Raw genomic sequence first — 22,265 nt, 5'->3', positions numbered from 1 at the left:
TTTCTTCCTCTGCCTATGTCTCTGCCTCTCTCTCTCTGTGTCTCTCATGAATAAATAAATAAAATCTTAAAAAAATAAAAGGTTTTTTGGAAGGAAGGTTGATAGGATCATATATGAGTTTAGAAACAATGGTTTTTTGGTTGCAGTAGGGAAAATATGTTGAGGGTAGATAGAAGCCTGGTGAGTGGTGCTCATAGTCTAACCTTGAGACACGACACTTTACTTTGCGGAAAAGATAGCTCAGAAAGACTGAGACCCACTTTGGACTTTACTGTCTGAAAGATAATCCTTAGACATGGCAGTTCAGAGACTGTCACCCTGCCAGAAGGTCTGCAGGTTGATGGGGGTATTCTAGAGTCTAAAGGTGGTAGTTTGGCTTTCTCATAATATAGCTTTTAACACATTACTTGCCTTTTTTTTTTTTTTTTTTTTGGTTCCTAAATGAGCTGCCCTAAAGCTACCTATTTAAAGAGATTTTAACAGTGCAGGTGATAATGCTTTTCTTAAATCTCATCTGTCTTATTTTTTAGTAATAATCTGCTGCTGTTCAATAAGTAGGACTTGTTCTACACTAAGAAAAAGCAGGGTGTGGTCTCAGTGCTTGCATGTGCAATTGGTCTTTTTGCAGACGCTCCGTCTCTGGATTTTTCTGAAGAGTATTTTATCTGTAAGCTCTAAATGTAATGTTAGAAAAGAGTGACTTCAAACACCTATAAGAGATTTAAAATGTGCCTTTTGTTTTTAAGAGTTGCTTTATAAATAAGCATAAAATTATTTTTAAATATACATTAACAGTATCATGTAGTACATAGTGGAGATTTACTTAGTGAAATTATTTTTTTCCCATTTTCTTTTTAAGTTGCTTCCTTCCCTCCATTACCTAGCCTTCCCAGACCATAACTCTGTACCACTCCCTGCCAGTAACCCATTAAATTTATTTTTCCTGTTTAAATAAAACTTACATTGTGCTAATATGAGCTGGGCATGTTCTAAGCACTTGACACACTTTAGAAATTTGGTGAATCCCATTGATTTTTCTCACAAAACAATTAAAAAATGCATAACATAAAATATATAGGATTATAAAGTAATCAATTGTATTAAAATTAAGTTATCAAATCTTAAAAATATCACCATACATATGATACTTAATACATTAAATAGACCTAGCGTTAGGTCAGTTGTCATATTTCAAAGTAATCAATATAAATGATGTTTTGAGATATTTGTAATATCTCTGATGTGACATGAAAATATCTATAATACAATCATATGTACTGCAAATAACATTGAGGTTTGTTGCCTACATTTATAATTGAAGTGCTAAGCTTTAGTTTGATGTGAAAATAAAGGTATAATTTTTTTTCTACCAAGTTTGTGCATCAAACACTAGGTTAAGATAACACTTTTTGGTGGAGGAATTCCATGTCTGCTAAGTGAACAAAGAGTATTGAATTCTGTATGTTCAAAGCTCATTAGAATATAGTTCAGTCTTCAGGGAAACCATGGTTTATGTTTACCCTATTGGTACAGGAACAAATAGGAATTGCAAAGGGTATAGGGAGCATGTATGCTCCCACAAAGAACATCCTGTAATGGGATATAGTGGAACCTCCACATGGTGCTAACTTGACTCTGGGTAGCAAGATTGGTTTAAAATAATATGAAATACAGAGCACTTGGCTGGCTCAGTTGGTAGAACATATGACTCTTGATCTCAGGGTCGTGAATTTGAGCCCTATGTTGGGGGTAGAGTTTACTTAAAAAAAAAAAAAAGAATAGATTTGAAAAAAATATTGTGAAATAAAGGAAGAAAAAAATCCTGAAAAATATTGGTAGGATTAATTTCAAGTACAAAATATAAGCATATTGAATTCTCACAGACTGGAAATATTTTTCATATACTTCAAACAAATCTGAAGATGTCAGTGCCTTTATATCACACATTTAAAAAAAAAATGCCACTCTGGAGTTGAGAGGTCAGACACAAGTTTCAAAGATGCCACGCAAAGGAAAAAGCAGTTCCAGGAAAGAGGGAATAAGTTCCAGGGGTGATAGTTCTGACAAGAAGACTCAAGACCCAAAGGTTGTGGCAATGCAGTAAAGGTCAGACACATTCTGTGGGGAAAAATGTGTGAAAATCATGGAAGCCATGGATAAGTTAAAGTCTAGAATGAGATTCAATGAAGTGAAGATATAGTGAAGATAAAGCCAGGGCACTTGGGTTGGATGACCAGAGGTTCTATGATGGGACCATTTCAAGAAGCAGCATTGGCCTTGCCTGTAAGTGGGCTGGATAAGCCTGTGTTTACAGACCCTCCAGTTAGGATGAAATGTGGATATTATTATGGTTGGAGGGAGAAAATAAAATTGTTCAAAAGACTGAAAAAAAAAATGCCACTGTGGGAGGTTCAGATTTCAGCCTTGATGCAGGAGGTAGGTTTGTTCTGTCAGGCGAAAAGCTGATGATAGTGGTAGAGAGAGCAATGTAATCCTCTTCTAGGTAGGGCAACTCCACTTCATTTCTATCTGAGAAATGGACCCTTCACATCCTTTGATTCTATTGTAAAGAAGACTTAGCCTCAAATCACCCACTTGATGTTTTAGACATAGATTTTGTCTAGTCACTGGAGAAGCCCTACAACTATGCTCTAAACAATGGCTTTCAAACTTTTGTGACTACAGTACCCAATAAAAAAATACAGTTTATCTTGAGAGCCAGTATCCATACACTCACATAAATGATGCAGACTTCATGAAACAACACTGACTTTTACCATGTGGAATGAGCAGATATTTATTTTCTGTTTCAGCTCATTTTATTTTATTACTTTTTTTCTATTTATGCCAGATACTTCATAGAGTTAAAGTTCCTACTTGTTTCCAAAAGGCATTTAAAATAACAGTTCTGGGATGCTTGGGTGGCTCAGTGGTTGAGCGTCATCTGCCTTTGGCCTGGGGCATGATCCTAGAGTCCCGGGATCAAGTCCCACATCGGGCTCCCTGCATGGACCCTACTTCTCTCTCTGCCTGTGTCTCTGCCTCTCTGTGTGTATCTCATGAATAAATAAATAAAATATTAAAAAAATAAATAAAATCACAGCTCCTGTGAAATGTACAGGCATTTAAGGGGCTATTTGCTAGATGAATTTTTTCTAGAGACCTTTTTGGAGCAGTGATTTTCATATCAAGGGTTGGGATATTAATAAAAATTAAAAACAGAGACACATATACATGTATAAATATATTTCATACATATTATATACATATAAATGTGTATATGTACATACACACAAATACATTCATACACACAACTTTTTTCTGTTGATTTCAGTCAAGAATTGAAGGCCACTATCTGAGACTATAATTACTGAGTTTCTTCAGTAATATAGAAGTAAAAATAATAAAATGTGACTCTGATCTTTTCCTTGCATGTCTGAGGCCTGACATGTTGGCCTGTACCCTCAAAGCCGGTCAGGACCTGTGCTCCTTCAGGCATCCCTTCTTTTAGCAACATCACCAACCTCTCCACCTTTCTCAGGAGGCCTCCTTACCTGTGCCACATGATCCTGTGCAACTGCTGCCCGTGTAATTGTGGCTGCATTCCTTGACAGTTCTTCCCTGCTACAGCAGTACTGGTAGCCTTGGAAAGCTGAGGAACAACTCAGGACACTTTTTAATTTCTGGCAAGGTTGTGCTTGTTGGATAATAGCACAGCAAAGGCAACATGAAGGAAGTTGATGGGGGATGCCTGGACTTTAGCTCACAGGAACTCCAGTTTTGATAGCACATTGGAGATCTCACTTGACCCTTCTTGCTGTTAACTTTTCTGTGACTATTTTCTCTCTTCCTTTGTGGGTAGGAAATGTTCTGTTAGGGAAACTAGCCTAAGTACTAAAAGATTGTAACAAAATTGTTTTACTATCTTTTTTTAAAAAAATATTTTATTTATTTATTCATGAGAGACACAGAAAGAGAGGCAGAGGGAGAAATGGGGTCCATGCAGGGAGCCCAATGTGGGACTTGATCCTGGGAATCCAGGATCAGGCCCTGAGCCAAAGGCAGATGCTCAACCACAGAGCCACCCAGACATCCGTACTATCTTCTTTTTTATTGTATCAGGTGACTCCCCAAAGACACTATTCTGTTGATATGGCAACCCTCCATATTAGGGAATGGAGAAAGGGGGAGCATCAGGGACTTGTGGGCAGATGGGACATTTTGAGGTCTGTGAAGGATGAGTTTTCAAGTTTGTGGGTTAGGAACACTTTTTTATAATGTGTTACTCCTAACAGTCTGGTCTCTGTAGCTGAACAGCATCGTTTGGCTTCTATCTGTCTGTCTAAAAATATATTCATGCTTATTTAATATTTAGGTAGATTTTTAAAATGCCCACTGAATCTTTCCTTCATTCCTTTATTTTATTATTTTATTTTTTTAATGGATTTTTAAAATTTTTTAAAATTTATTTATGATAGTCACAGAGGGAGAGAGAGAGGCAGAGACATAGGCAGAGGGAGAAGCAGGCTCCATGCACCGGGAGCCCGATGTGGGATTCGATCTCGGGTCTCCAGGATCGCGCCCTGGGCCAAAGGCAGGCGTCAAACCGCTGCGCCACCCAGGGATCCCTCATTCCTTTATTTTACCCAATTTATCAGAATCTCCTAGATGTTCATGGCAAATCTTTTTCTCTTTTGTTTTTTTAGATTTTCCTCCTTTATTTATTTTAGAGAGGGAGAGAGACAGTACAAGTGGGGGCGGGGGAGGAGCAGAGGAAGAGGGACAAGCAGACTCTGCACTGAGTGTGTGGCTTGACTTGGGGCTCAAACCCACGAACCTGAGATCATGTCCTGAGCTAAAATCAAGAGTCAGAGGCTTACCTGACTGAGCCACCCAGGTGTCCCCTTGGCAAACCTTCCTACATTGCTTCTTTCTCATGGCCCATGCCCTTGCAAGCATGCTTCTTAGACAGTTACTCTAACAAATGAAACTATTCTTTCAAAAGTTATCAAAACTTTAAAATGACTAAATTTATTTTTGATTATGGAAAATTTCAGAAATATACAAGAGTAATGAGATTAGTATAATGAACTTGTTCATTAGCCAGCTACAATAGTCATCAACATATTGCCATGCTTGGTTTCTTCGTCCTCCCTATTCCCATGACTTTTTTTCTTAATTCACATTCTCTTGACTTCTTTGAAGTGCTTAATTTAACTAAACAGCCTTTTTCCTTCAAATGGACTCTTCCCTTAGCTTCTGAGAATTTACAGTCCTCTGGACCTTTTCTTATGTGTTGGATTATTTCTTCTTAATTAGAAAATGCTAAAGAGTCATTCTGGAGAGGTGTCTTCTCTTATGAAAATGTGCAGAATTTAAAAGTACAGATCACTTATGCTTTTCAGGCCAAACTCTGGGAATAAAGATTGGATCACCCTGAGCAGATACAGAGGAGTCAGGAAAGTAGAGAAGGTAGGAATTAGGAAGATAGAGCCCAGTGTGGGCTGTTGGCACCTGGGAAGACAATGTGGAGGAAAAAGACTTTCTCCTTATTAGTGAAGAGTTCTCTAAATTTTCTGAACTTTCATGAAAGAGTTTATGCCATTTGGTCACATCTGTTAAAGCTAAACGAATGCCCACACAATGACCCAGTAATTCCAATTTTATCTAGCAGAAAAATTAGGGCACATATCTACAAAAAGATATACAAGGATGTTCACAGAAGTTTTATTCAGCATCCTAAGTACTTGCATCAGCCCAAATGTCTGTCAATAGGAAAATGGATAAACAAAATACAGTATATTCAAGCAGTGGAATTCTGTTCCTTATAAAAAGAAATACTGATGCATGATGCAATCTGGATTAATCACCAACACAAAGTGTATACTATGGAGATTCCATTTAGGTGAGTTTCAATAATAGGCAAAAGTCATCTGTAGTGTTAGATTCACAATTCATTCTGGTAGAGATGGTATTGACTGAGAAAGGGGTAAGAGGGAGTCATCTCAGGTGTTGAAATGTTCTCTATTTTGATCTGGTGGTGGATATACAAATACATTAATTTTGCCTATTCTTCCACATAATTTAAGTAGAATCATCTAGGGTATATCCCCCCAATATTTCTTTTTTATATCAATTTTTAAATTTACATTTTATTTAGTTAACATATAGTGTAATATTGGCTTCAGGGATAGTATTTAATGATTCATCACTTACATATAATACCCAGTTGTTCATAATTATGAGTATTCTCTTTAAAGCCCATCACCCATTTATCCCATATTCCCTACCAATCTCCTCTCTAGCAACCCTCAGTTTGTTCTCAATTGTTTTTTCTTTTTCAAGATTTTATTTATTTATTTGAGAAAGAGAGAGAGAGCGAGAGCGAGCACACAAGCAGGGACAGTGGCAGAAGGAGAGGGAGAAGCAGGCTGAGAGGGAGCCTGATGTAGGTCTCAGTTCTAGGACCCCAGGATCATGACCTGAGCCAAAGGTCATGCTTAACCAACTAAGCCACCCAGGTGCCCTTGTTCTCTATTAAGAGTCTCTTATGGTTTGCCACCTTTTTTTCCCTTCCCCCTTCCCCTATGGTCATTTGTTTTGTTTCTTAAATTCCACATGAGTGAAATCATATGGCATTTGTCTCTCTCTGACTGACTTATTTCACTTAGCATCATAGACTCTAGCTCCTTCCACATTGTTGCATATTTCATTCTTTTTGATGGTTGAGTAATATTCTATTGTATATGTATACCACACCTTCTTTATCCATTCATCAGTTGATGGACATTTGGGTTCTTTCCATAATTTGGTTATTGTTGATAGTGCTTCTATGAACATTAGGGTGCATGTGCCCCTTCAACCAAGTATGTTTTTATCCTTTGGGTAAATATCTAGTTGTGCAACAGCTGGATCATTGGATAGCTCTATTTTTCACTTTTTAAGAAACCTCCATACTGTTTTTCAGAGTGGCTACACCAATTTGCATTCATGCAGAGTGTATTCTTTGATCACGGAAGTCAGAACTTTACCTGGGATGTGGTTATACAGATGGACACATGTAAAAAATCATGTTTGTAAACTTAAAACTCTATATGTATCTTAGAATGTAAGTTTTTTTTTTTAATGTTTCTATTGTCAGGGTTGTAGCTGGCAATTAATGTTATTGTCAGTCTCTGAAGATAAGGCCTTATGCTCCAAGTTCTCCAGAGCAACTAGTCAGTTTACATCCTGATCTTCTTTATCTCACCTGAATCTTCCCCTCAGTAAGTCAGAGAGGTGGGACTTACAGGTGTGGCTCAGGCGGAAACAGGACATTGATGTAACAGAACTAGTTCTCCATTGAAAGTCCTGCCATTTCTATTCATTTGCAAAGTCTTTCATGATGGCCCTCTGTGACATCTCATCTAGACTTTAATAGCCACCTTCACAAGAGCCACAACTGCAGAGGCTGCAGGCAGAACTGCAGACAGTCATTGCCTGCTTAATGGCCTCCCAAAGGCAAACACTTTTTTACCACCCTGGAAGCCAATTTCAGTGCTCAACCCACTATTTTTATTCTGCTATTCTCACCTCTAGTGACATTATTGTGGGGGTTTTCACTTATTGGTACTTACAAATGGTCATTTGGATGAAATGTGACTGTCTCTGCACAGAAGTTTGAACTGGCTGGTTTGTAAGGCAGCATCTTCTCATGTGCACACAACAGAAAGCTTGTCGCAGAAATATATCCTGAGTATTGGTCCAGGTGTTTTGTTTATCAAGTGTGTTACTGGGAAGGGACAAGACAGTAGCTTCATTTATTTATGTAGGAACTGGAATTCTTCCCTCATAGGTCATAGGAAGACCATAGGCAATGACCCCCTTCCTGTTATCTACCTGCCTAGCTACTTAATGGAATCATTAATATTTATGGAAACACTTTTCTTACTTGCAAATTATATATTTAATAATGTTTTTAACAAGTAATAGAAGAATATGGTCTTAAAAAATCACATAGAATGAGTTTGTCCGATGAAAAGTTACTCTCTTTCCTGCTCTTGACCTTTGTGCCTGTCTTTTCTTTTTTAGGACAACCATGGTGACTGGTTTCTTATGCAGCCTTCCACAAATAGTCCCAGTATATACAAGCATCTCTATATCACTGCCCTTAGTCATGATTATTTCAGTAATCTAAGTTTATCAGCTTAATTGAAGTATGTATGTAAAGATACTTTATCAGTGAATATAAACCAGCACTTGAAAACCTGCTAAAGTCATTCTTAAACTTCAAATGTATTAGCTTTTTCCATCCATACTGATTTTTCTCTTTGTTCTAAAAAAAGGTCATTGAGTAGACAGGAAATTACTTGCCAGACTTTGAGTGATCCAAACCTTCATTGCAGGCCCTACAGGGAGAATATGCCCAGCATGGAACTCAGCACAGTCTAGATTTCCTGGAGGTTAAACATTACTACCTTAGATAGAATTAAGTGGTAGCTGAGGATGAAAGTGAATGGTAAAAAATGGAAGAATAACCTTTTTCCAAACTCTAGAATACCAATTCTTCTTAAAAACTCTTTCATGTAACTGGGCAGTCCTTTTTTGACTGCTCCCTGTGAACTCATCAACTCTGTTAGCTTCTTTCTTCTTCTTCTTCTTCTTCTTCTTCTTCTTCTTCTTCTTCTTCTTCTTCTTCTTCTTCTTCTTCTTCTTAAGATTTTATTTATTTATTTATTCATGAGACACACATACACACACACACACACACACATACACACAGAGAGAGGCAGAGACACAGGCAGAAGGAGAAGCAGGCTCCACACAGGGAGCTCAATGTGGGATTTGATCCTGGAACTCCAGGATCATGCACTGGGCCAAAAGCAGGTGCTAAACCACTGAGCCACCCAGGGATCCCTTCTGTTAGCTTCTTAAACACATCATAGCTGACCTGCATAATAACTCTGCCAGGTATTTATTTTTTTTCTCATTGCCAATTTACAGAAGAAAGATTTTATAGAAAGAGTTTCTGTTCATTGTCACAGAGCTAGAATATAATTTAAGCTGAGTTAGGGTCTGAATCCTGGTTGTCTTTATCCCAAAACTCATTTCTTCCTACTTGATGCTGACATTCATGCATAACTTTACCAGTTTCCAAAGCAACTAAGGTCTAGCCTGTTTCATGTTGGAAAATCAACATAGGGTCAAAAGTTCCTGGGTGATATTTTAAGTTTTGAAAAAAATATCTAGAGTGAGAGGAAACATGAAATTGCATAATGGCTGAATGAAGCATTTGAATACTTCTTACCAATACACCCATCCCTGCGCATTCCCACCTGACATTTCTACTTTAAGGCTACAAGGTTCAGGACATACTGTGGACCCTTGTGGTTCTGGTTGGAGATATTTAGGTAACAGAAGTCTAAGTAATAGGGATCAGTATAGGGGTCAGTTTGCATAAGACTGTTGGATGAGGCAAGTTCTAACCTTGGAAAGTCTGTTAGAAAATCTGGTTCTCCTGTTCTTTCTTTGTCATGGAGGTGACTTAACCTGTTTATATTATTTGTAAACATTTATAAAATCTAAATTTGAGGCTCTAATTTGCTTAGAAGTTTTATTTTTATAACTTTTTGTTTTCAAATAATTTGAGACATCAAAAAAGTTAAAATATAGTTCAAAGAGCTCCCTCTACCCTTCACCTAGGTTTTCCTAATGATAATGTATTGTGTAATAATAATATCAAAGCCATTATCTAAACCAGGAAATTAATGTAGGTATAATACTACTAATTAACTTACAGACTTTATTTAGTATCATTTTTCTAGTCCAGGATATCATCCAGGATCCCACATTGCATTTAGTTGTTTTGTTTCCCTTGTCTCCACCCTGTGACAATGTGTGTGTGTGTGTGTGTGTGTGTGTGTGTATGTGTGTTTGTAAACTTGACACTTTCAAGGGTTTCTAGTCAATTATGTCATCCCTCACACGGTGTTTGTCTGATATTTTCTCATGATTTGATTGAGATTATGCATTGCTGGCAAGGAAACTACAGAAATGATGTGTCTTTCTTAGTGCATCATGTTGGGAGATATATGATATTGATGTTTTATTATTGGTGATGTTAACTTTGATCACTTGGTTAAAGTAGTGTCTTACAGATATCTACACTGAAAGGCTACTATTTTCTCTTTTGCAATTAGTGTCTTTTGGGAAGACATTTGGAGACTATGGGTTTGTCCAGCTTTGATTTTAGGTTCTTCCTTCCAGCCTAAGCCAAAAGAGTTCTGCACTGGGTATTGGACCAAAACCTAATTATAACCATGGTTGCCCTCTGTGAGTATAAGATACTATGATGGGGGGAAGTAGCTGGTCTGAGACAGGGTTTGAGTGTTCCCAAGTTTCTTGGTTTAACACTGTCTTCTTACTACTCTTTCCAATTCCTAAAGGACTTTTAAGGTTTAGTCAAAATAAGGGACCTTTAGGAAGTAACTTGAATTTTATGGGCCTTAGTTTATTTACCTATACAGGTAGGTAGGACAGACACCTCAAAGCCTCTTATTCTTACTCATTCCCTTTGCTAGTAAGAAATTAAAAAAGAACTTTCCAAAACCACCCAACCCCTCCACCCAGCTAATCCTATTCATCTTTCATGTCCCAGCTCAAATATCAATCTCAGGGAAGTCTTCCCTGACATCACAGCTTAGGGTACTTGTCTGATCAGTCATACAGCACCCTCTACTTGATCTTCTGCAACATTCATTATAATACATATAACAACTTCTTCAAAGTTTGCTTTCTTGCTACACTGTAAATACTATAAGTTTGGTTTACTTTGATACCTGGCTTTTACCACCATGACTATTACTTAGTAGTCAATAATCCTAAATTGTTAAAAATGTGCACAATCACATGTGCTATGGAATTGGGCAAGCTTGAAAAAGGGCAAGAAAGCAAAAATAAAAAGCAGTAGCTTTTATGGGAGACTAAGTTATGCTCCTTCCCCTGCCCTTAATCTCTGGAATTTGTATTATTATATATGGCAAAGGCATTCTGCAGATATGATTAAATTAAGCACTTTGAGATGGGGAGATGATCTGAGTGGGCCCTAAATGTAATCACAAGCATTCTTAAAGAAAGGAGGTAGAAATTTGACCACAGGAGAGAAGAAAGTGATATAATCATGGGACAGTAGATTGAGTTATCTGCTTTGGAAATGGAGGATGGGGACGCAAGCCAAAGAATGAATACAGGTGGCCACTAGAAGTTAGAAAAAAATCAATGAAATAGATTCTTCTCTCAGAGCCTCCAGAAGGAGCCAGCCCTTATGACACATTCATTGTGGCCCTAACTCTGGACTTCTGGCCTCCAGAACTGTAAAAGATAACCTTGTGCTGTTTTAAGTCATTGAATTTTTTATTTGTTACAAGGGCAATAGGAAACTAATATGGGTATTAAAAAAGAAGAATGTATCAAAACCTGAAAAAAACAACAAAGTTACAATGAGAATGACAAGCACATAGGAAAACAAAATAATTCGTAAAAGTAAGACATTACATTAATTTTAAATATATATTAACTAACATAGCAAAGGCAGCATTCCACAGTTGGCTCAGGACAACATTGTTGAGGCACTGAAGCAGCATCTTTTTGAAAATCAGGGGAGTGCTGACTGCATGCCCACATGCTAGAGAGGAGCTCTGCACCTCTGCCAAATGGTGCATGGCAGACTTGTTTCAGGAATTCTCACTGAATTTGGAGACCTCAGTACATCCTAGTAGTGTCATAATTTTAATTTGTGAATGCCAATTTTTATAAATTCATAATAACTAGTATGTTATTAAGCCATATAAAAAGAAAGTATATATAATTCCACATTATTTCCTTGAAATATAACATCAGAGTGTGGCTCTAGGAAGATCTGTAGGGGGCATAGACCATGATTAAAGATACACTGGACAGAATGATTCCTTTTTTTTCTCCAGCTTTATTGAGATATAATTGACATATGACATTGTATAAGTTTAAAGTGTACAATGTGATGATTTGATACATGTATGTATTAAGCGATGTTTACCACAATAATGTTGTTAACATACCCTTCACTTCACATAATTACCATTTTGTTGTTGTAATGGTGAGAATATTAAAGCTCCAATGTCACAGCAACTTTCAAGTATACAATATGGTATTGCTGACTATAGTTACCATGTTGTATCCTAGATCTCTAGAACATACTCCAGAACATCTCATAGCTGAAAGTTTATATCCTTTGTGCAACATCTCCCCATTTCTCCCTCTCCTTAGGCCTTGCCAAATACCATTCTGCTCTCTGTTTCTGTGAGTTTGATGTTTTCAGATTTCACGTATATGAGATCATATGGTATTTATTTTTCTCTGTCTGTCTTATTTCACTTCACATTATGCCCTCAAGGAACCATCCATGTTGTCACAAATGGCAGCATTTTTTTCTTTCCCATAGCTGAATATATACACACAGTCCATCCCTAGGTGGACACTTAGGTTGTTTCCATATTTTGGCTATTATGAATAATACTACAATGAATGTGGGATTGCAGGTACATGAAGACAGCAATTTCATTTCCTTTGGATATACACCTAGAAATGAGATTTCTGGATCATATGGTAACTCTATTTTTTTTATTTTCTGAGGAACTCTCATACTGTTTTCCATAGTGGCGGCACCAATTTACACTCCTACCAAAGTGCATCAGGATTCCTTTTTCTCTACATACTCATTTGTTATTTCTTCTGATTTTGATAATGGTCATTCTAACAGGTGTAAGGTGATACCTCATTGTGGTTTTTTGGTTTGCATTTCCATGATGATTAGTGATGTTGAGCATCTTTTCATGTGCATTGGCCATTTGTATGTCTTTTTTTTAAGAGAGATGTCTGTTCTACTCCTCTGCCCAATTTTAATCAGATTGTTTTCTTGCTACTGAGTTGTAGAAATTCTTTTATATTTCAGATCCCAGTCCCTTATTATATATGTGGTTTGCAAATATTTCCTCTGTTCTGTAGGTTACCCTTTTGTTTTGTTGGTGGTTTTCTTTGCTGTGCAGAAGATTTATAGTTTGATGTAACCTCACTTGGTTTTCAGTTTTGTTGCTTGTGTTTTTGATGTCACGTCCAAAAAATAATGGCTGAGACTAATACCAAGGAGCTATTTCCCAAAGCTTTTTTTCAAGAAATTTTGTGATTTTAGGTCTTAAGTTTAAGTTTTTAATCCATTTCAAATTCATTTTTGAATGATGTAAAATAGAGATCTAATTTCACTTTTCTGTCTGTGGTTATCTAGTCTTCCCAACACTATTTGTTGAAAAGACAATCCATGCCTCACGGAGTACTCTTGATTTCCTTGTCAAATATTACCTGACTTTATGCTAAGGTTTTACTTTTGGACTCTCATTTCTGTTCCATTGGTCTCTAATATCTATCTTTATGCCAGTACCATTCTATTTTGGCTACTATAGCTTTACAATGCAGTCTGAAATCAGGAAGTATGACACTTCCAACTTTGTTCTATTTCAAGATTGTTTTGGATATTTAGAGACTTTTGTGATTTCATACACATTTTAGGATTGTTTTTTCTATTTCTGTGAAAAATACCATTGGAAATTTGATAGGGATTCCCTTGAGTTTAGATAGCTTTGGACATCTTAAAGTATTAATTTTTCTGATCCAGGAACATGAGATTTCTTTTCATTTTTTTGGTGTCATCCTCAATTTCTTTCATTAAAGTTTTCTAGTTTTTGGTGTACAGATCTTTTATCTCCTTGATTATACTTATTCCTAAGTATTTTACTGCTTGTGATGTAAATGATATTGTTTTTTAAATTTCTTTTTCAGGTATCATTTGTTAGTGTGTAAAAACACAACTGATTTTTTTTTTCACAACTGATTTCTATATGTTGATTTTGTGTCCTAAAATTTTCACGAATTGTTGACTAGTTTTACCAGTTGTTTGCTGGAGTCTTTAGGATTTTCTCTATATAAGATCATATCATTTGTAATGAAAGACAATTTTATTCTTTCCTTTCTTATTTGAATGTCTTTTATTTCTTTTTCTTGCCTAATTGTTCCAGTACTTTGTTTAATAGGAGTGGTGAGTGTGGGAATCCTTGTCTTGTTACTGATTTTAGAAGAAAAGCTTTCAACCTTTCACCATTAGTATGATGTTAGCTGTGGGCTTGTCATAAATTGCCTATGTTATGTTGCTGTGTATTCCTTCTATACCCACATTTTTGAACATTTTTATAATGAAAGGATGTTATGTTTTGTAAAATGCTTTTTCTGCATTTACTGAGATGATCATATGATTTTTGTCTTTCATTTTATTTGGAGAAGTAGTCACCTCTTCAAGACTTTATAGACTAGCTTCCATGAAGAAAGGTCTTCATCTGCAGATGGAGACATGCTGGAATGCACTGTGACCCTGGGTCTAGTCATGTAGATCAGTATAGGGATGTGTGGGGACTCTTGGTCCAGGAGAGTGTGATGTTAGGCTGCTTAGGTCCACAACATCAATAAGTGCATAGACCTTGTCAAGAGTGTGGAGCTTCACAGTGGCTGCAAAGGCTTTGGTGTCTTCAGCAATGCCTCCAGGTCCAGCAGTTAGGGGCCAGCATGGGTAGTGGTGGTGGCCAGAGCTGGCTATGTGCACATTCAACTGTAGGGGCCAGCTGCAACTGCTTGTATAATGAGAAGGGCTGGTTGCAAGTATACCTATAATGGTGGGGGCTAGGGCCAGTAGCAAAGGCTTGGGTCAACTGGGGGTGCACTGGTAGTTGTGTGGCACTAGATGTTGGTATGTATTCCTACAGCTACAGGGTCTCCCAACAGCATGCACAAAGAAGTGGAGGCTGGTGACGAGGGTTGGGCAGGAGGCATGCAGGTGCACTGCTGGGGGGCTTGCTATTAGTGTTTGCATTGGTGTAGGCCAGCAACTGGAGGTAGGGCTAAATATATGTCCACAAGCAGCTGTGGGGCCTTGGTTATATGTATGTTCTTCCCGACTGCAAGATCTCACCATGGGTATGCACACAGTAGTAGATACCGGTGACAAGAGTTAGACTTGTGGCATGCAAGTACACAGCTGGATGGGCTAGCTCCAAGTGTGCACACAGTGCTATGGGTCAGCTGTGCGTGTCTAGGCCGGTATCTTGCACTCATGCAGCCTCAGAGGACTGGGCTGGCTACTGGCGTGGATCCCAGGCTCCATTAGGGACCAGAAGGAATTCAGATGTCTGGCATCTGGGTATGCAAATACCTGTAGGGTAAAAATCATTGAAATCTACAGGAGTCCACAGCTATAGTGGCCACTGGTTTCTTCAGTGGTGAAAGTAGCTGGGTCCTCTGCAGAGCAGGGTACCAGGAACCATGTCACTCCTGCCCATGGCCAATAATGGTAGCTCCTGCCTTCATCCTTGTTCCTAGCCAGTTCTATATACCTCAGCTTTGTCAGTCTCTGGATGGAGTAAAACCAAAGCACTCCTGAAAGGCAGAATTCTGCTCTCTGTTTTCTGGGGAGGAAAACTCTTTCTAGCTGGAGAGTTCTCTCTTGTACTGAGCAGCACTAGCCTGGGGAATGGGATGATGCAGCCAAAATGAAGCTGTTTTTCCCTTCCGTTTTTGTGTGGTTATTCTCAGGGTTTTTGTTCCATTGTGTTGCTGAAGTTTCTTGAGTGGACTCCTGACCTCTCTCAGGTCTTCTTTTGTTTGTGGATAGCTGTCTAATTGTCAATCTTTGTCAGGTACCTGGGCTTGGGCTAGTTTACTGTTTGGTGACATCATTCCAGAAATTTCAGTGATCTCTTTTAGTTTATGACTTAAGAGCCATAGTGAAGGTTCTGTATTTTCTTGCAAAGTTATGGTGGCTTATTTCTTGCCACACTTCCCCTTCAGCATGCCTCATTTTCCCCTGGGCTGTACTTCTGTGTAAAATACAATTCTTGAATTATAATCCATGTGGAGGGAAATGAATGTTGAAAAGTACCTTCTTGGTCAGCGGTCCTACATTTTATTTCCCTTCCCTGCCACGCTGTGATGCTGGACCATGGACTTGGAATCCTGCTAAGAGTTCTCATTTACTCAACTAGTGGGTCTTACATCTTTGTCAATCAGAGTCATTGTGCATAAGTAGGAATAGTATAATTGGATTCTTGGACTTCACATTTACTGAATCAAAGTTTACTGGTGTAGTGCATAGAATCTGTATTTTTTCCTCAAGGTTTACCAAATGATTGTTTTGTGTCTCTAGGTTTGAGAATCATTGTAGCAGATGGTAAAAATATGTGAAGCCGTAGAGCATATTTTATTTCTCTTTCTTTTTTTTTAATTTATTTTTTACTGGTGTTCAATTTACTAACATACAGAATAACCCCCAGTGCCCGTCACCCATTCACTCCCACCCCTCGCCCTCCTCCCCTTCCACCACCCCTAGTTCGTTTCCCAGAGTTAGGAGTCTCTACGTTCTGTCTCCCTTTCTGATATTTCCCACGCATTTCTTCTCCCTTCCCTTATATTCCCTTTCACTATTATTTATATTCCCCAAATGAATGAGAACATACAATATTTGTCCTTCTCCGACTGACTTACTTCACTCAGCATAATACCCTCCAGTTCCATCCACGTTGAAGCAAATGGTGGGTATTTGTCATTTCTAATAGCTGAGTAATATTCCATTGTATACATAAACCACATCTTCTTTATCCATTCATCTTTCGTTGGACACCGAGACTCCTTCCTCAGTTTGGCTATCGTGGCCATTGCTGCTATAAACATCGGGGTGCAGGTGTCCCGGCGTTTCACTGCATCTGTATCTTTGGGGTAAATCCCCAACAGTGCAATTGCTGGGTCGTAGGGCAGGTCTATTTTTAACTCTTTGAGGAACCTCCACACAGTTTTCCAGAGTGGCTGCACCAGTTCACATTCCCACCAACAGTGTAAGAGGGTTGCCCTTACAATGCCCTTTTCTCCGCATCCCCTCCAACATTTGTTGTTTCCTGCCTTGTTAATTTGCCCCATTCTCACCGGTGTGAGGTGGTATCTCATTGTGGTTTTGATTTGTATTTGTATTGATTTGTATTTTTGATTTGTATTTCCCTTTATTTCTCTTTCTATTTTTCAAAGCTCTGATGCCAGTCTCTAGTCCTATATTACCAGTATATATTTTAATGGATCTGCAGAGGGGTTCTTCAATTACAATGAAAGTAAGATTTTTAGGTTTTCTCAGAGAAGAATTAAAAATGTTATTATGTGGCTACTATTCATTGATGCTACTTTGTGCCAAGTATTTATGTGTATTATTTCTAGAACTTTTAACAACCCTAGAAGTTGGATGGGAACATTCTCTAAGAGGTATATTTTGGAAAAGGAGGATAAAGTTCCCACAGGGCAATTTTTAGTTAGGAGCCAGGATTATGGAAAGAACTGAGTCACATAACTAAAATCTCAGCATGTATTAGGATTTTTTCCTTTGGGTGGAATTCTTAAATATTAATTGGAGCTGGACGAAATACCTTATATATTAAATGATCGTTTGATGTACAGAGGTTTACCTTCTTTCATATGGCAGCTGCTTCTCAGTCTGCTTTGTACCTGTCCTTTTCTCTTTCAATTATTAACAGTTGGAGAGCATGGGCACTCCACCCTGGGCCTTGTTTGTCCATGCTTTCCTGTAGGTCATCTCACCAGTCACCTATGTGTGAGGACCACTGAACTGTTCAGGAATGCCATGTTTGTATGTCTTTTGTGCACAGACATTTGCAGTTGGACATCTACCAGGGCATCTTCCTATTTACAGTTTGGAATAGGTCTGTGGCTTTCCACCCCACTCCCTGTTCTCTTCTCAGATGGAGCCCTTTCCCAGATCAGTGAGGACCACCCAGTTATGCAAACCATTCACCTGCTTATAGGACACATTCACCAATTGTGAAAACCAGAAACCTGGGAGATATCTTTAGTTTTCTTCTCTCTGTCACCCCTCATATCCAGTCCATTGGCAGGGACTGCTGGTGTACCCTCTAAAATATTTGCCCAATCCTTCTACGTCACTCTGTCTCCAATGCTGTCTCCTAACCCAGTTCCCATCACCTCTGACCTAGTCTCTTGAATTCCATTTTTCTTCCTCTGTAACTTGTTCTCTATAGTTATTTCATAAAAACATAAATCAGACAAACCCAGTCCTTGCTTAAAACACTTCAAAGGCTTCCCTCAGAACTTAGAATAAAATCCAAAACTTTGACATTGTCTAAAGGCCTTTCATGGTGGCTCTTTGCTATCTGTCAGATCTAACTGCTTCTTTCTCACTCTTCCCAGAGCCCAGCTATACTGGCTTCCTCCCTGTTCCTCAAACATGCCAATCCCATTACTGCCTCTGGACCCTTGTGCATGCTTGTTTCCTCTGTCTGAAATATTTTTTCCCTACTTTGCATAGTAAGATCCTCTCGCCCTTTGGGTCTCAATTCAAATATTACCTTTTCACAATGGCCTTACCAAAATAGTCTATTGGATCACCTACTTCTTTGTTACTCTGTTGTGATTACTCTTAAATTTTAACACAAGCCATTGAATATATTCTAATGTGTAGAGTTAATTAGTATCTACATAGCCTTCCATTAAAACAATATGAAAAATGTAGTATGCTTTTATGTCTTCTGCTTCCTCCTATTTCCTCATTTCCTGTATTGATTTCAACTGGAATTTAGTTTCAGGTTATTTGAGTATTTTAACCGACAATTATTTAGACTGAAGAATACATTTTTGTAATATTTCATATACCTACTTATTCCACTGAGCTTCATTTTCTTTTTACTGAAGTTCAATTATTCATTTTTCCAGCATGGATTTATGGGTAACAATAAATTGAGTTCTTTCATGAAAGGTGACTTTATACATTTGCCAAAATTCTATACTTAAAACCTGTACATATTACAATATATAAATTAATTCAATAGAAAATAATTTTGGGAAAAATTTAATGGATGAACCAATGGATACAGCTGAGGATTCAAGCTAAACAAATTTCTTAGAACATAGCACAAAGAGATGAAGAGATAAATAAATGGAGAAAATGGACAAATGTATGAATATGGAGTTAAGAAGAACAGATACAGAAATTGTAACATTTGATTAGCAGGGTTTTAGGAGAAAATCCAATCTCTTGGAATGAGAAGTGGAGTGAAAGATATGCCCAGAGAAATGAAGGAAATTTCCTAGAATGGAAGGCAGATAGAAAGGGCCAACAGAGCTATATACATATGTACTTTAAAAAAAAAAAAAAAAGATTTTATTTATTCATGACAGATACAGAGAGAGAGAGAATGAGGCAGAGACACGGGCAGAGGAAGAAGCAGGCTCCACGCAGGGAGCCGGACGTGGGACTCAATCCCGGGTCTCCAGGATCACACCCTGGGCTGAAGGCGGTGCTAAACCACTGAGCCACGGGGGTTGCCCTGTACTTTATTTTTTAAAAAATATTTTATTTATTCATGAGAGACACAGAGAGAGAGAGGCAGAGACATAGACAGAGGAAGAAGCAGTCTCCTCCAGGAGAGCCCAAAGTGGGATTCAATCCAGGGACTCTAGGACCACACCCTGAGTGGAAGGTTGATGCTCAACCACTGAGACACTCAGGCGCCCCTAAATATGTACTTTAAATCCATATTTAGATACATAGCAGTTAAAGTTAAGAGCATTGGTGCCAGGCTGGCTCAGTTGGTAGAGCATGTGACTCTTAATCTTGGAGTCATTAGTTCAAGCCCCCTGTTGGGCATGGAGCCTACTTGAAGAGGGAAAAAAAGAATATCAAATTTGACATGAAAATTCCTGTGTCAGACATAATTTTACTTCACAGGACACTATATTGTATGAGCCATATGTTCACTCAGTGCTAACTTTTGAGTGTTTCCTGTGTGCCAGGGATTGTACCAGAGTTTTAGAGGCATATGAAAGATGATTCTTGCTTTAAAGAAATGCCTTGTCTGGGAAGGGCGATAGACAGTTTAGTGAAGAACTGTAATCAAAAGGTGATCAATGGAAAAATAGAATCTACAATATACAGATGGAGTAGCCCAAGGGAATAATCAGTCTGGTTAGGGCTGTAAGCATGTCCCATTCAATTGAAGTGAGAAATCTAGAAGGGGACAATAACATGCAAATAATTTTGTTTTTTCTTTTCAGAATACAGTTCTTTGAATTGCTTTAGTAATAAGGTGTGGGCATGAAAGACTGGCAGCAAGAAAGATACATATGTGAGTTCTGTTAGCTGCAGTCAAGTTACTAAGGTTAACGTGGTAACTGGAGCAATGCATAGAGACCCAAATGATTTGTGGAAAGCTTTCAACCACAAGCAAGCCATGAAGGTAATTGCAGACTAAGGGACTAGGTCTAAATACCTCTGGGATTCAGTTATATCTGTGAGAAAAAAGAGAAAGGTCAAATAATTTTTCTAGAATTTTTTAGGAAAGAATACATTGTTTCTTTTTCTTTCTGAATATAAAACTGTTTATTGATTACTGTTTATAATAAAGTGAGCAAAATATAGCTGGATAACACTCTGATTACTACAAAGTTACTGTTTTTTCCTGGCTTCTGCTGAACCATTAACCCAAATTCTGAGAAGATTGAGCCTACGTGTAAGAAATGAGTTGGGATAAAGAAAACACGTGCAGGTCAAGAATTTGAATTCCAAAAGTCTGTTCACCCATTTATTCCAATAGGTCCTCAATTGCCAACATCTCCGGCCATCTGATTATGATTAGGTTTTCATGAATGAAGTCTTAGGCATACCATGAATCATGACCTTTTAGTCCCATTTTGCCCCATTTAGTCAGTCTCTTCTAGGGATTTCAACTTGTAAAGGAGTAGTTCACTGGAAGGACCTTATAAATGTCTATGTAATTAATTTTGCTTACTTAATTAAAACACACTAGAACTTCTCTAGTTTTCTCATTTGGGTGGAGAAATTGTTGGTAGTGATAAAATTTTCCTTTAAGGGGTTTTTCAAATAAACTTGCATTTATTTAAATGTAGATATGGATATGGATTCTGACATGACTGCTTTTAAGTTGTCCAATTTAAATCATTTACATTATATTTATATTATATTTAAATTGTCCAACTCATTACAGTGAGAATTACAGAATCATCTATTTGATTTGAAAGGTTAGAGCTTGAGGAAAAATGTCAACCTAACTTGTAGTGATTTATTTCTTAGGTTGCTCCAAATGATGGCATCCCAGAAACATGGGCTATCCATGGTTATGAAATGTTTTGTTTTGGTGAATGCTTAAAAAGGAAGAAAAAGAAAGGAAAAGAAAGAAAAAGGAATGAAGGAAAATAAATGCACTTATATATGTGATATATATATATACAAAAAAAAAAAAAAACAAAAACAAAAACAAAAAAAAAAACCGACTCCAAATAGCCAAAAAACCAGAATGGTCCTTAGGCATATAGAAGTTAAATACGAATAACCAAGAAATCAACCTGAGGACTGACAGAGTGATCTGCACAACTAGAGGAAGAGAAAAGTCCACACAGAGGAAGGTAGGAAGTGTGGGGACATGGTTTGGGGAAGAAATGTACACAGGTGCTGCAGAGGAGAGGGAGCCTTGGTTGCAGAGAAAGGTGAAAAAGAGTGGAGCACACAGGATATGCACAAGGAGAACACTTCCCCAAAGCCATTGGCTGGGAGAAAGAAAGGGGCTGATTTTCATGAGTTTTTGCAACTAGAGGTGCTCAAAGACTGGAGTTTTAGAGATCAATGGACTTGGCTGGGATAGAGCCCTGAGGGTGCTGCCCTGCTCCTGGAGAGAAGGCATGCAAGCAATTCCCAGGGCAGTCAGTGTGATGTGATGATCGCCTAAGGCACATGGGGAAAAACTGTTCATTCTTCTTGGAGCACATCTGTGAGAGGTGGTGTTTGCAGAGACACTTCTTCAGGGATAAAAGAACTGGATGGGGGTCTTTAATTCCCTCTCCAACACCTCAGCACAAGCCAAGAGACACCTGCTGAGGGCAGGCAGCTAACCCAGACACTGACTGTTTAGCCTGTTTTACTCCAAATCCCATGTCCCTGCATTTTAGTACAATTGCCCTTCTTGGTCAAACCTGCATCAGCACAGCGAGACCCTTGCTACAGGGCGTCTCTAAAGTTTGGAATTTTAAAAGTCAGCAGTCTCAGCTGGGATAGAGCCCAAAGTGCACTGCAGTGCTCCAGACAGACAAGCAACCTAGGGCAGAGAAGATGAAAACAGCCATCT

General features: G+C 38.2%; 1 long non-coding RNA gene and 1 pseudogene across 1 annotated transcript in view; both read left to right on the top strand.

Annotated features, from left to right (window-relative positions):
* The window catches only part of LOC144293963 (uncharacterized), a 35,025-nt gene that overhangs the window by 5,282 nt on the left and 7,478 nt on the right, over nt 1–22,265 (top strand). The window contains exons 2-3 of the long non-coding RNA XR_013361313.1: nt 20,182–20,363; nt 21,218–21,549. This is a non-coding gene — a long non-coding RNA (uncharacterized LOC144293963). The remainder of the gene's footprint in view (nt 1–20,181; nt 20,364–21,217; nt 21,550–22,265) is intronic.
* LOC144293585 (peptidyl-prolyl cis-trans isomerase NIMA-interacting 4 pseudogene) lies at nt 2,000–8,190 on the top strand (annotated as a pseudogene).

Source organism: Canis aureus, chromosome 22 (genome assembly GCF_053574225.1).
Source record: "Canis aureus isolate CA01 chromosome 22, VMU_Caureus_v.1.0, whole genome shotgun sequence".
Taxonomy (NCBI): Eukaryota; Metazoa; Chordata; class Mammalia; order Carnivora; family Canidae; genus Canis; species Canis aureus.
This window is presented reverse-complemented; position numbering and strand designations above follow the sequence as displayed.